At 41.8% G+C, this 12,107-nt stretch overlaps 2 long non-coding RNA genes across 2 annotated transcripts; one reads left to right on the forward strand and one right to left on the reverse strand.

Annotated features, from left to right (window-relative positions):
• Positions 1-2,655: 2,655 nt before the first annotated feature.
• Positions 2,656-8,767, forward strand: LOC116038261. The gene is made up of 3 exons (XR_004102074.1): positions 2,656-2,667; positions 7,678-7,683; positions 8,659-8,767. It is a non-coding gene; the product is annotated as an uncharacterized LOC116038261 (long non-coding RNA).
• Positions 3,540-11,207, reverse strand: LOC116038260. Its single transcript, XR_004898863.1, has 4 exons — positions 11,115-11,207; positions 9,673-9,744; positions 9,264-9,435; positions 3,540-3,663 (listed from the first exon to the last, which is right to left on the reverse strand). It is a non-coding gene; the product is annotated as an uncharacterized LOC116038260 (long non-coding RNA).
• Between the last annotated feature and the right edge of the window lie 900 nt (positions 11,208-12,107).

Below are 12,107 nucleotides of genomic sequence, written 5' to 3' on the forward strand. Positions count from 1 at the left end.
TTCTCCTTTATTGAAAGAGCATTCAGCGACAGGCAGAGCACCAATCAGAACACAAAGAACAGAAACCACTTCATCAACATATATAGGTTGATGCTTTTAATAGCTTTCTTATTTTTAGATTATTGAATTAATGAAATGTTTGAGTTAATTTTCAAAGATAAATAGGATGGTTTGTGGTTAGCAACGTTAGTCTTCTAAATATGAAAGTTAGATAGTAACAGGATCAGATTAATGGTGGAAGCATTGGACAAACAGAAAGCTTTGGTATGATGAGGAAAATTCAGATTCAATATGTTGGAAATAGAAAAACTACAGGACCAAAAGAAATGTTCAGGAGCCGGTTTCCAAAAGGAGCAGTCTACACTAACGTCCTGTCTGTATCTTTGCAGGGATAAAAGCCGTGAATCATTTTAATCTGATCTGGAATCAGATATTTTAAAGGTAAGCAGCAGATTTTCTTTCACTTCCAGTCTGAAGTGAAGCTAGTCCAGAAAGAGAACAGAGACATGACTTTCATTTTGAAATAAGCCATGTGTATGGCGGTTATTATTGCTCTTTTTTTCTGAGGAGAAGCAGACTGACCAAGCTCAGAAACATAAAGAGCATGTCCAGCAGTTAGTCTGAGCCCTCTCCTCAAAGGCAGTGTTTCTCAAACAGGGGTACATCCGAGTACTAGGGTACTTTGTAGTACTGCAGGGGGTTGTGACAAAGTGGGTGATGCATTCACCACTTGTCCTTGTATTTATTTTACACATTGCTGTAGTTGGAGTTTTACAGCTATATATATATATATATATATTTCTACATGGTTTACTAAACCTCCCACTGTTGTCCAGTTATCATGTCTCTGTTTAACAACCTTTCTCTGACATCCATCTTAGCTGCAGCCGGGGATCGAACCGTTGACCTTCTGCTGCTGTAACTAAGCTAACTCTGGACAACAGCGTCCTCATGTGGCCAAACGACGCAGCTGCATTATTAACAAGAGCACATTGAGAAGGTCACCAGTTCAATGACAACATCAGGGCTTTCTACTGTAGGAAGGAAGCTGCAAACATTCAACTTTGAGATTCATCTCTCTTAGAATCAGCTCAACTATTTAGATAATCCATTAATCTGTTTGAATCAAAAACAGGTCAACTTGTGTGATGTCAGCTTGTTAAATGTGAATATGTTCTAGTTTCTTCTCTCCTCTGGGACAGGAAACTGAATATCTTTGAGTTGTGGACAAAACAAGACATTTGAGGACGTCATCTTGGACTTTGGGAAACACTGATCAACACTTTAGAGACAGAACAACTCATCCATTCATCCAGACAATAATCTATGATGAAAACATTGTTAGCTGCATCCCGAGTGAGTTTAAGTTTAGAGTAGCAAAACAGATTAAGAGCTATGTCCCAAATAATAGCCACACAAGCTGCCAGAAGTTCTTGGATCAGTAAAAGTGAAGGCCTCTCTGTGCAGGTTTCCTCCACCTTCAGTTAACTCTGATACAACCAAACAAGTTCAGAAACATGTTGACCTCTTTACCTTCAGTTAACTCTGATACAACCAAACAAGTTCAGAAACATGTTGACCTCTTTACCTTCAGTTAACTCTGATACAACCAAACAAGTTCAGAAACATGTTGACCTTTTTCAATCAGAAGACACAGCTCAAGAGATTCACATTTTATTAAAAACTGAAATCTAAAAACAGAAATATTCTCTGCAGCAGCAGAGATTTGACCCACCCCATGCAGCCTCATGTACAGGCTGCAGGCAACACACAGGTTCTCCCTCAGCGTCTCGTCTCCATAGTGGGGGGGGGTACTGGTGGGGCAGTTAGTGTCTGGCCCGCCGAGATGTGGTCTGCTGCAGGTATAGAGGAGCACAAAATGACATTTGGCTGAAAACAAACAAACAGCAGTTTGACTTTTGTTGGCTGAAAGCAGCTCAACACTAACAGACATGAAACGTGTATCAGGGCTCAACGCTAACGTTTTAAAGTGGTTGCCGGCTTGGTAACCAGGCATCAGCTTTGGTTGCCGAAATTGAGAATACGGTTGCCATGTTTTAAGCTGCCTATATTTGGAGCAATTCATTTGTTATGTAACTATACCACACATTTTAACAAGGAAACTATAAGATAATGGCTCGGGGTGCAATGGATCACAGAGCTCAAAGATCAGATTTACATTTTTGGGATGCCTTGTGGCCCGGAACCCCAAGGTTGGCTGATCAATCCCAGGTCGTCCGGCCACATGTCAACGTGTCCCTGAGCAAGACCCTGAACCCCAAGTTGCTCCCCGGATGCTGTATGTATAGCTGTCCACTGCTCCTAATACCTAGGATGGGTTAAATGCAGTAATAGACTTTCACTACATTGTGACGATTAAGAATAAAGTTTGTTTTGTAAAAGGAGGAATTTAAAGGAATATTAAAAAATGTACTAACAATAACTTCTAACAATAATTACTTCTTTCACCAGTAAATTGCTGTTAAAAGAAATAGAAAAAACAGATGAGAAAATGGTATTAAGGGTATTAAGGGCGTTGCTATTCCGTCCGGTAGAGAACGGATTTTAACACGCAGCGTTAACATGAACAGAAAACTGCGTTGCCTGCATCTTTTCACGACAAGGGCACGTGTGTGGAAAGCTGTCGCACATCAGCTGAAATGTTGTGTTGCGCACAAGACGTAGTGTTTCAACTTAACAGAGATAACCAAATAAAATAGACTTCTTTTGAAAATAAATGTTCCAGTTTTTTAAGTTGATTTGTTTTTATATATGTGTGTGTGAATATGCTTCAACATTTACACACACACACACACACACACACACGAGTTTTAGAATGATTATACATGTTAGCATTTACTGATTTGTTTGTATTTAAAAGGAACATGCCGACTTCTTGGGACTTTTGTCTTATTCACCGTATCCCCCAGAGTTAGATAAGTCCATACATATAGGCCAGTCGCAATACACAATAGATCAATTAATCGCATGATAAATAAAAATGAAGTGTTAAATATTTTTAAGAAATAAAAGTTTATTGATCTTTGAAAAGGTGTACCTGCGTTATTATGCCATTATTATATTAGATGAAAATGGTCTCCGAACGACATTATTGACAATTTATCGTCCAGCAAAATTTGTTATCATGACAGGCCTACATACATACATACATCTCCATGATTAGCGCAACACCTGAAAAGCACCGTTGTTACTCTCTGCTCTTAGAAGATGATTAGAAGATGGCTGTGTCTCATGTGACCTTGTTAATTGTACATGCTGTGACTATACAAATCACAACATGTAAATAGGAACATGTTGGCGTTATTTTGTCACTTATTGGGAGCAGTAGGCTAGATGGAGCTGGTTACCTCCAGGAGCTGTGCTAAGCTAGGCTAGCGGTGGGTGCGTCAGACAGAGTTACCACACGCACGGAGATGAGAAGGGTATATATGGACATATCTAACTCTGGGGGATACGGTGAATAAGACAAAGTCCCAATAAGTCGGCGTGTTCCTTTAAAATCAGAATCTTGTTTTGACATTTGACAGAAAGCGATGCAGGAGAGAGAGGAAAGAGCCAGGAAGGAGTGAAGGTGTGTTGTTACCTTGGCAGGTGTGAGGATGCAGCTGTGTCCGTTTACGGGAGGCACTATCGTCCCCCACCCTGTGAGGAGGGAGGGAAACAAGAAATAAAAACACAAACTCTCAAAATCAAACTGCCAACACCCTCACTTACAATAACGCAGCACCTCATTGTTATTTTGCTATATGGAGGGATTGTCCCTAACCTTGGAAGGAAAGACGGCGCCGCTGTGTGTGTCTCGCCGCTTACCTGTGTTGGAATTATTGTATATTTGCCTCTGTCTACTGTTTGTCATTCGAAATGTGTCACCTCTGCTGGTGTATGATCGCCTGACTCTTTTAAGTATATATTATTCTGTGGAGAAAGTGCCGATCTACGGCGCTGATGGTCAATCTACGCCGCCTCCTTTCCTGGCGTCCACACCGGCCTATCTACGGCGTCAGCCCTGCCTGCCGCTCCGCAACAATCGCCGCAGGAGACGCGGTAAGAGAGGAGGAGTACGTGTCCGGCTCAGAGCGTACCTGGCATCATCCTCCACCAGCGATCTGGGCTATCCTTGTGTTGGGTTTTCCGCGGCGTTCTCTGGTACACAGTTACCGGTGGCTCTGGTCGACTGTACCCGACTCCGAGTGCCCATCTCCCCGCTGCTGGAACAGGAAGCGCTCAAAGCGAGGCTGTGAGCATGGGAATCTCCGCCCGATCAATCGTGCTTCCCAACAGACTGAAAGACACTCAATTCGCATGGCGCTGATCAACACTAGATCACTCACGAATAAGACTTTTATTTTGAATGACTTCTTTACGACAAATGCGCTGGACTTTCTGTTGTTGACAGAAACCTGGCTGAAACCAGGTAATGACAGCGCCTTCTCGGAGCTCCCCCCCCCCCAGCTGTTCTTTCCTCAACTCTCCCAGAGTGTCAGGTCGAGGTGGTGGGCTGGCCACTCTCTTCAAAGACGAGTACAGATGCAGATTATTACCTGCATCCTGTTATAATAGTTTCGAGCTTCAGCTGTTTGTGGCTGATCTGGATTCTCCTGTGTTGTGTGCAGTTATTTATCGCCCACCAAAACTCAACAAGGATTTTATGAGCGAGTTTTCAGAGTTTTTAGCTGATGTTGTTCCTAAATACGACTAGCTCCTGGTTTGTGGGGACTTCAATATCCATGTGTCTTGTCCCTCAAACCCACTTGCTCATGATTTTAAAACTCTTTTGAACTCATTTGGCCTTAATCAATGTGCGGAAGGGCCGACACATCATCTTGGCCACACCCTGGATCTCATCATCTCATATGGGCTTTCAGTTTCACTCAGTGAAATAACAGAAACTGGTATTTCAGATCACTTCCCCATCAGGTTTGAGATCAGTGTTCCACCACCTGCTAGTAGGCCTATATCCTCAACTTCTAGGCGCCGCTGCATTACCTCCCCTTCAGCTGGAGAGTTTGCTTCTGCGTTTGTGGGCTCACAGTTTTATGCAAAGAATGGTCTGGTATCTCCCTCTTCCCCAGATAACATTCTCTCTGTGTTCCACTCCACATGCACTGAAATCTTAGACTCCATTGCCCCTGTTCGGACTAAAACTATTAAACCTAAGGCGGACCCCTGGCTAAATGACACCACAAGGGCCCCCTAGGCAACACTGCAGAAAAGCTGAACGAAGATGGAAGAAGGACAATTTGCATGTATCTCTGGGTTTATTAAGGGACAGTCTAGCAGCATACCAGAAGGCGGTGAAGGTGGCGAAGATGCAGCATCTCTCATAGCTAGCAGTTGCCATGAACCTAGAGTGTTATTCGATGTGATAAACACTGTTGTGAATCCATGCACCTCTGTGCCGACAGATGTTTCAAACAGTACTTGTGAGAATTTTCTGTTATTTTAGTGACAAAGTTGCTTCTGTCAGGCAAAACGCCAGTGCTAATGTCACTGTGTTTGTACCTGCTGCTCCTACGCACTCTGCTGTGTTTAGGGAATTTAAGCCAGTTTCTCTGACATTGCTAACTGAGGTAGTGCAACACATGAAACCGACCAACTGTCCTTCAGACATTGTTCCTGCCAGGATAGTGAAGGAGGTTTTTAATAGCACCGTTGGGTCAAGTCTTCTTACTTTTTTTAATTCCTGTCTTAGCTTAGGTTCTGTCCCAGCTGCTTTTAAACATGCTGTGGTCAGACCCTTACTTAAGAAGCCTCAGCTTGACCCCACAGTATTGTCCAATTTTAGACCAGTTTCACATCTGCCTTTTCTGTCAAAGGTTTTGGAAAAAGTTGTTTTTATACAGCTGCAAGCCTTTTTACAACTGAACTTTGTGTTTGAAAAATTTCAATCTGGTTTTAGATCACCTCACAGCGGCGTTTGATACAGTGGACAATGCAGTCCTCCTCTCTCGCCTTGATCAGTGTGTAAGCATCCGAGGCTCGGCACTTACATGGTTTAGATCCTATTTGACAAATAGAAGCTTCTTTGTCATGATTGGTGACTTATCCTCGTCAACTGCTCCGCTCTCCTGTGGGGTACCCCAGGGTTCTATTCTTGGCCCAGTTCTGTTTTCCTTATATATGTTGCCTTTAGGGGCTATTATAGGAAAACATAACCTGTCTTTTCATTGTTATGCAGATGATTTACAAATTTATTTGCCTATGAAACCGAATGACAGTGTCGCACTGGACTCCCTGCTTAGCTGTATTAATGATATTAAGTTGTGGCTTTCACAAAACTTTCTTCATTTGAATGAAGCTAAAACTGAGTGTATCGTCTTTAGTACTTCAGGTATGCCTGTATAACTGTCCAGCTGTGAGTTTGGGAGCCCTGGCTTAATACCTTAAGCCAGCTGTCAAAAATCTGGGGGTTACTTTTGATTGCAACTAGAAATTTGATAAACAAATCAGCAATGTTGTTAGAATGAGCTTTTTCCAGCTTCGTCTCCTGGCTAAAGTTAAACCCTTCCTTAACAGGCATGATCTAGAAAAGGCGATTCATGCTTTTATTAGTTCAAGGTTGGATTACTGTAATGCTCTCTATGTTTAGTCTGAATCAGACCTCCATCTCACGACTTCAACTTGTACAAAATGCTGCTGCTCGCTTTTTAACTAACACATCTAGACGCGCACACATCACTCCTGTTCTCTACACCAGGGGTTTTCAAATTGGGTGAATGTGAGCCTCCCCTTAGAGTAGGTAAGGACAGCCGAGCCCCCCCTTCCCCAAAATCCCGTCCGCCTGCCCTAACCCACACACGCCTCTGCAGTAAATGCCATCTTTTGTGTGTCCCAGACAATGATACGTTTCAATAACAACTGATAAAATGTAAATATTTTTTTATATTGTATTTGAAGACATTTTATTTCCACAACTTTTTAAAAAGTGCATTCATAAACGATTCTTTGCAACAGCAAATCATTTCTAACTTCATGCAGGCCTAATTGAGGCTACTTTTAAAATCACTGAACATCAGTGGGCCTATCCACAAGTCAACAAAACATGCTTAACATGTGTTATGATGGGGGGGGGGCGGGTCAACCCCCTGAACATTTTGAGCATTAAACACTTCATTTCCTGCATTCTGGTGAATTTGTATGCACCTATTTCTACCTTTTTCTGAATCAATATGCTGGAAATATCTTTATGTAAAGGGAAACATAGATTACAATCAAAATCTAAAAACATTATGGAATATTTAGCAGTAAGGCTCTGAGGCATTCTGTATTGCTTTATCTATTTATTCTCCTTTAGATCGACTTTTCTAATTATATCTGAGTCAGCACACATGTAGCCTAGAGGCATCATTTACTCCTCCCTCCTCGTTTGCTTCTTTTGTTGGGGAAGTAACCTCCTTAAATGTGCATATGACCTCAATGATACATTATTCATTTTAATTTATTAATAAACTCCTGGACTGTAATATTTCAGATGTTTGAGCAAGATTTCTGCTCATGTCCAAAACTTTGTGCACATTCACATTCAAATATATCTCATCCCATCTGTGTTCTCTGAGATTTGGAGGAGTTGTGATATTTTGAGAAAAATAAAGTTATAATAGGCTATTACAAGAATACAGTCACTATATTTCTGAAAATAATCCACCTGCACCATAGCCTGCTGTGCATTACGTGATTTCTCTGCTGATACGGTAGATCTCAGACCTCCTGACAGACTCAGAGCCCCGTTTGGGTCTCTGGTCTCTGAATGAGACAAAGTTTAGGGAAGTGGCTGAACGCTGCTCTACATCGGAGGTGAAAAACCAAAACTACGACAGAAATACACGGAGCTCAAACGGGACACATCTACCGCAGCATGTCGACAGCAGAGCGCATCCATAAACCTGAACCTGCCCTGCTTTTTACAGCGAGAGTGGACACTAAGCGACGTCCGGTTTCATATTTGTCAGTCAACTTTTCAAAATACATTCGGGGCTGAAGCCCCGGCAAAATCAGCTGATGCCGCGTCTGTCAGTGGAAACAATGAGGCCACGCTTTTGATGCGCAGAGGTGTTGGATGCGGGGCTGCACTGCAGAGAGAAATAAACGCAAGTCGTCCTCCACCTGCAGCCTTGATCTGTATTTGTTTTTAATCAGGGTCAGTGCGGAAAACCCACACTCACACAAGTAGGTGGAGGTGAAGGGGATTAGGACTTTCATAGCCTTAGTGGAGATCTGGGCGAACTCGCTCTCCACAGACAACCGTAACGCGTGATCGCCATTTCTCCCGGTCTCTGTCACACCGCAGCAGAGGAGCAGCCTCGGACCCCGACCAGGTGAAACCTAACTTTAACTCAGGATCATATTTCCTTTCCTCATATTTTTTTGCTGGGTCCTGTCTCCTCCCTTAATGCTGACTTCTGTTGACTTGGGACAAGGAAACGATGCACTTTAAAGCTAATACACGCACGCACAATTACAGATATCAATAGAGCTGCATACAGTTATTTTTTCTTCACGTGTCACGCCTCCCCTGTAGCTCTTTGGCGCCCCCCAGGGGAGGCGCGCCTCACCTATTGAGAACCCCTGCTCTACACCCTTCATTGGCTCCCTGTGCGTTTTAGAATCAATTTTAAGATTTTATTGTTTGTTTTCAAGGCCTTAAACGGCCTGGCCCCAGAGTATTTGTCTGAGATCTTAACCCTGCGTGAGCACAACCGGTCTTTGCAGTCCTCAAATCAGCTGGTTTTAGAAGTCCCAAGGTCAAAGCACAAACGTTGGGGTGATCAGGCTTTTGCAGTTGCTGCCCCGAGACTCTGGAACAAATTACCTCCTGAAATTCGGACGACTACAGATGTAGCACTTTTTATCTGTTTAGAAAGGCTTTTAATACATAGTAGTGGTGTGACAATTTCCTTCTCCTATTTATATGCAACCTCTTCTGACTTTGTTTCTATGTGTCATTCTTTTAATTGTATGATATGTTACATGATGTGTGTTTTAGTCTTGATTCTGATGTTAAGCACTTTGGATACCTGTTGGTTACTGTAAAGTGCTATATAAATAAATGTTGATTGATTGATTGATTGATTTTAACAAAAATAAAATGTAAATACAAGTAGGAGGATGCTACAAACCCAGCAATAAAAACAGCTTTTCACTGTTCGTCTGGTGTGCTTTTACACGTAATGCAGTCTATGGTCATCAGATGAAACCCAATCAAACAGTTTGAAAGAGTTACTGTCGAGCCCTGTGGATCTTACTTTGTGTGGCACCTTCCTACGGCGTCCCCTCAGGATCTTCCTGCTTCCTCTGCCGCTCCAGTTTCAGGGGAGGATGAGCCGTTAAACGGAGACATCAGCGAGTGCGCAGGAGTTAGTCCGAGTCGCCAGCATCAGGAGCAACGGCAGGAGAAAGTGGGTCGCTTGGGTTTATCTTAAATACATGTAGCAATTATTTTCATACAATAATCAGCATTCATGTGGATCAACACGTGTTGACAGACGGGGGAGTGTTACCAACCAATGATGACAGACTTTATTTGCAGAACACCTTTCATACAAGAAACCGCCTACAGCTCAGTGCTTGATAATAACAAATGGCATGCAGTCACATGAACAGAAATACATAATGCAGAAAAAGATGTAAGATGATGTAATATTTTCATCTTACCTTGGTAGGTGTGAGGAGGCAGCGGAGCCAGCAGCTACTCACAGAGCTGCTCGAGCCAGCAGCTTGTCCACTCTGGAAGACAGAGACCATCACATGAAGGGTTCAGTGGTACTAACACAAACCAGAGACCATCACATGAAGGGTTCAGTGGTACTAACACAAACCAGAGACCATCACATGAAGGGTTCAGTGGTACTAACACAAACCAGAGACCATCACATGAAGGGTTCAGTGGTACTAACACAAACCAGAGACCATCACATGAAGGGTTCAGTGGTACTAACACAAACCAGAGACCAGAGACCATCACATGAAGGGTTCAGTGGTACTAACACAAACCAGAGACCATCACATGAAGGGTTCAGTGGCACAAACACAAACCAGAGACCATCACATGAAGGGTTCAGTGGCACTAACACAAACCAGAGACCAGAGACCATCACATGAAACTTTCAGTGGTACTAACACAAACCAGAGACCATCACATGAAGGGTTCAGTGGTACTAACAAAAACCAGAGACCATCACATGAAGGGTTCAGTGGCACTAACACAAACCAGAGACCATCACATGAAGGGTTCAGTGGTATAAACACAAACAACTGTGGCCATGCCTGACAGTTTTTGGCTACGGTTTGATTTGAAATGCAAACAGAAATTGTAGCGCAGCTATCCCAAGGGGCCAGCGTTTTTTGCTGAGTATATATATATATATATAAACAAAAGAAAATCTAATCGAACCAGCTAAGTTGTCAACACTGCAGATATGAAGCTGCGTAGAGGCAGCGGGGCGGGCTATTTCTATACCTTCAAGCTGTAATTACCCAATCACAACCGAGTATCGCTCTCCATAAATACGTTGAGACAAGGGGCCAATGAGATGACGGTTTTTGGCTTCCGGTAAGGTAATTGTCTCATTGTCTCATTTCCGGTCGTAGCATGTTGAGAGCTGCTGCTGCTCTCAGTTCGTTCAGTTCTTCTCTTTATTTTAGCTGCTAATTATCTGCTCAACTTCTTCAATACTCACTCGTTCGGCTAAAACACTCGGTTTCTCCTTCCTGTAGTTGCTTTCTTGGTAAATCCTGCAGCGGTTTACATGCCGTTAGCTGTGTTAGCTGCAATAGCTTAGCAGTTAGCCGGCTGTAAGCCTGTGCACGTGCTTGACGACTGTAAACGTGTAACACATTAAACACATACCACCATTGATTAGTGGCATTTAGACAATTATATTGTGTGTGTAATAAGTTAACTGGAATGTGATATTTTAAATCTGTAAGCGAGGTCTTATCTTACCTTTTTCATATATGGTCATTTACACGGCTGAAGTCAGCTTCCCATTCACAGCATCCAGTTCGGCTGTTTGTAATCCTACATTTTCACTAACTTTTAGCCAAACGTAAAAGAATGTCCTTGTTAAATTAACTTCTTTTCCTACGTTACCTACCTGCTTTTGTCAGAAAGAGAAGCTGTTTGTTGACAAAATATCCAAAATCCACCGTGTTGACCAAAGAGTATAATTACGTCAAGATGATTCACCTCGCCGCTGCTATTCCTCGTAATGATACGTCGACGCGGCCGCCATTTTGGGACGGACATGCTGCGCTTTTAATATGCATTTGTTACAATTTGTCAAAAAAGGAAATTGAACTTGTAGAACACAAATCATTTTGTTACGGATCATGCTTTCGTAAAGAATAAAAAAAATAAGTAAGAAAGTAAAAAAAATAAGAAAAGTAATACATATCAGTCAATAGATATACAGACAGATGGAAAACAATCATATAACAAGTAGTCAGTAAAAAATTATAAACCACAAAAGTACGTAGCCAGAGTACCAGTAAATATCAGTTAAATTAATTATAAAGTTAAATCAGATAAGCATTGCATACATGTTGATGCTGATTTACCCTCTAATCCAGAAATACAATCTATATAATTTTTTAAGTCAAGTTTAGGGGTTTGTTTTTCATAAACTTTGATTTATGAATAAAGAATTTTCCAGCAGAATTATTAAGTTGACTATATATTGTACAGAGGAGTTTGAGTCAGAAAAGTAAAAGAAGATATCAAAATTGGATAAATGTATGTTTGAGCCAAATTGTCCATTAATGAAGCATTGTATATCACTTCACAGAGAAGAGCTATGAACAGCTATAGAATAAATAGCCTAACGTTTCTGTTTCCATAAAGCAAAAGCTGCATTTTTTTTCGTCTACTGCAGTGATAAATTTAGAGATGATCTTGTTACAGGGGTAAAAATGGTGAAGAATTTTAAATGATATTTCTTTTACTTTGTTTGTAATTAAAGATGTATGTGGGTTACTCCATGCTCTATTCCAGTTAATATGTTCATATAAGGGGGACCATTTGTATCTGGAGGCAGGGATGGATTTTGCACATAAAAGGTCTTTTATTACTTTGTTGTTGACTTTTCTGT

This window comes from Sander lucioperca, chromosome 11 (assembly GCF_008315115.2).
Source record: "Sander lucioperca isolate FBNREF2018 chromosome 11, SLUC_FBN_1.2, whole genome shotgun sequence".
Lineage (NCBI taxonomy): Eukaryota > Metazoa > Chordata > Actinopteri > Perciformes > Percidae > Sander > Sander lucioperca.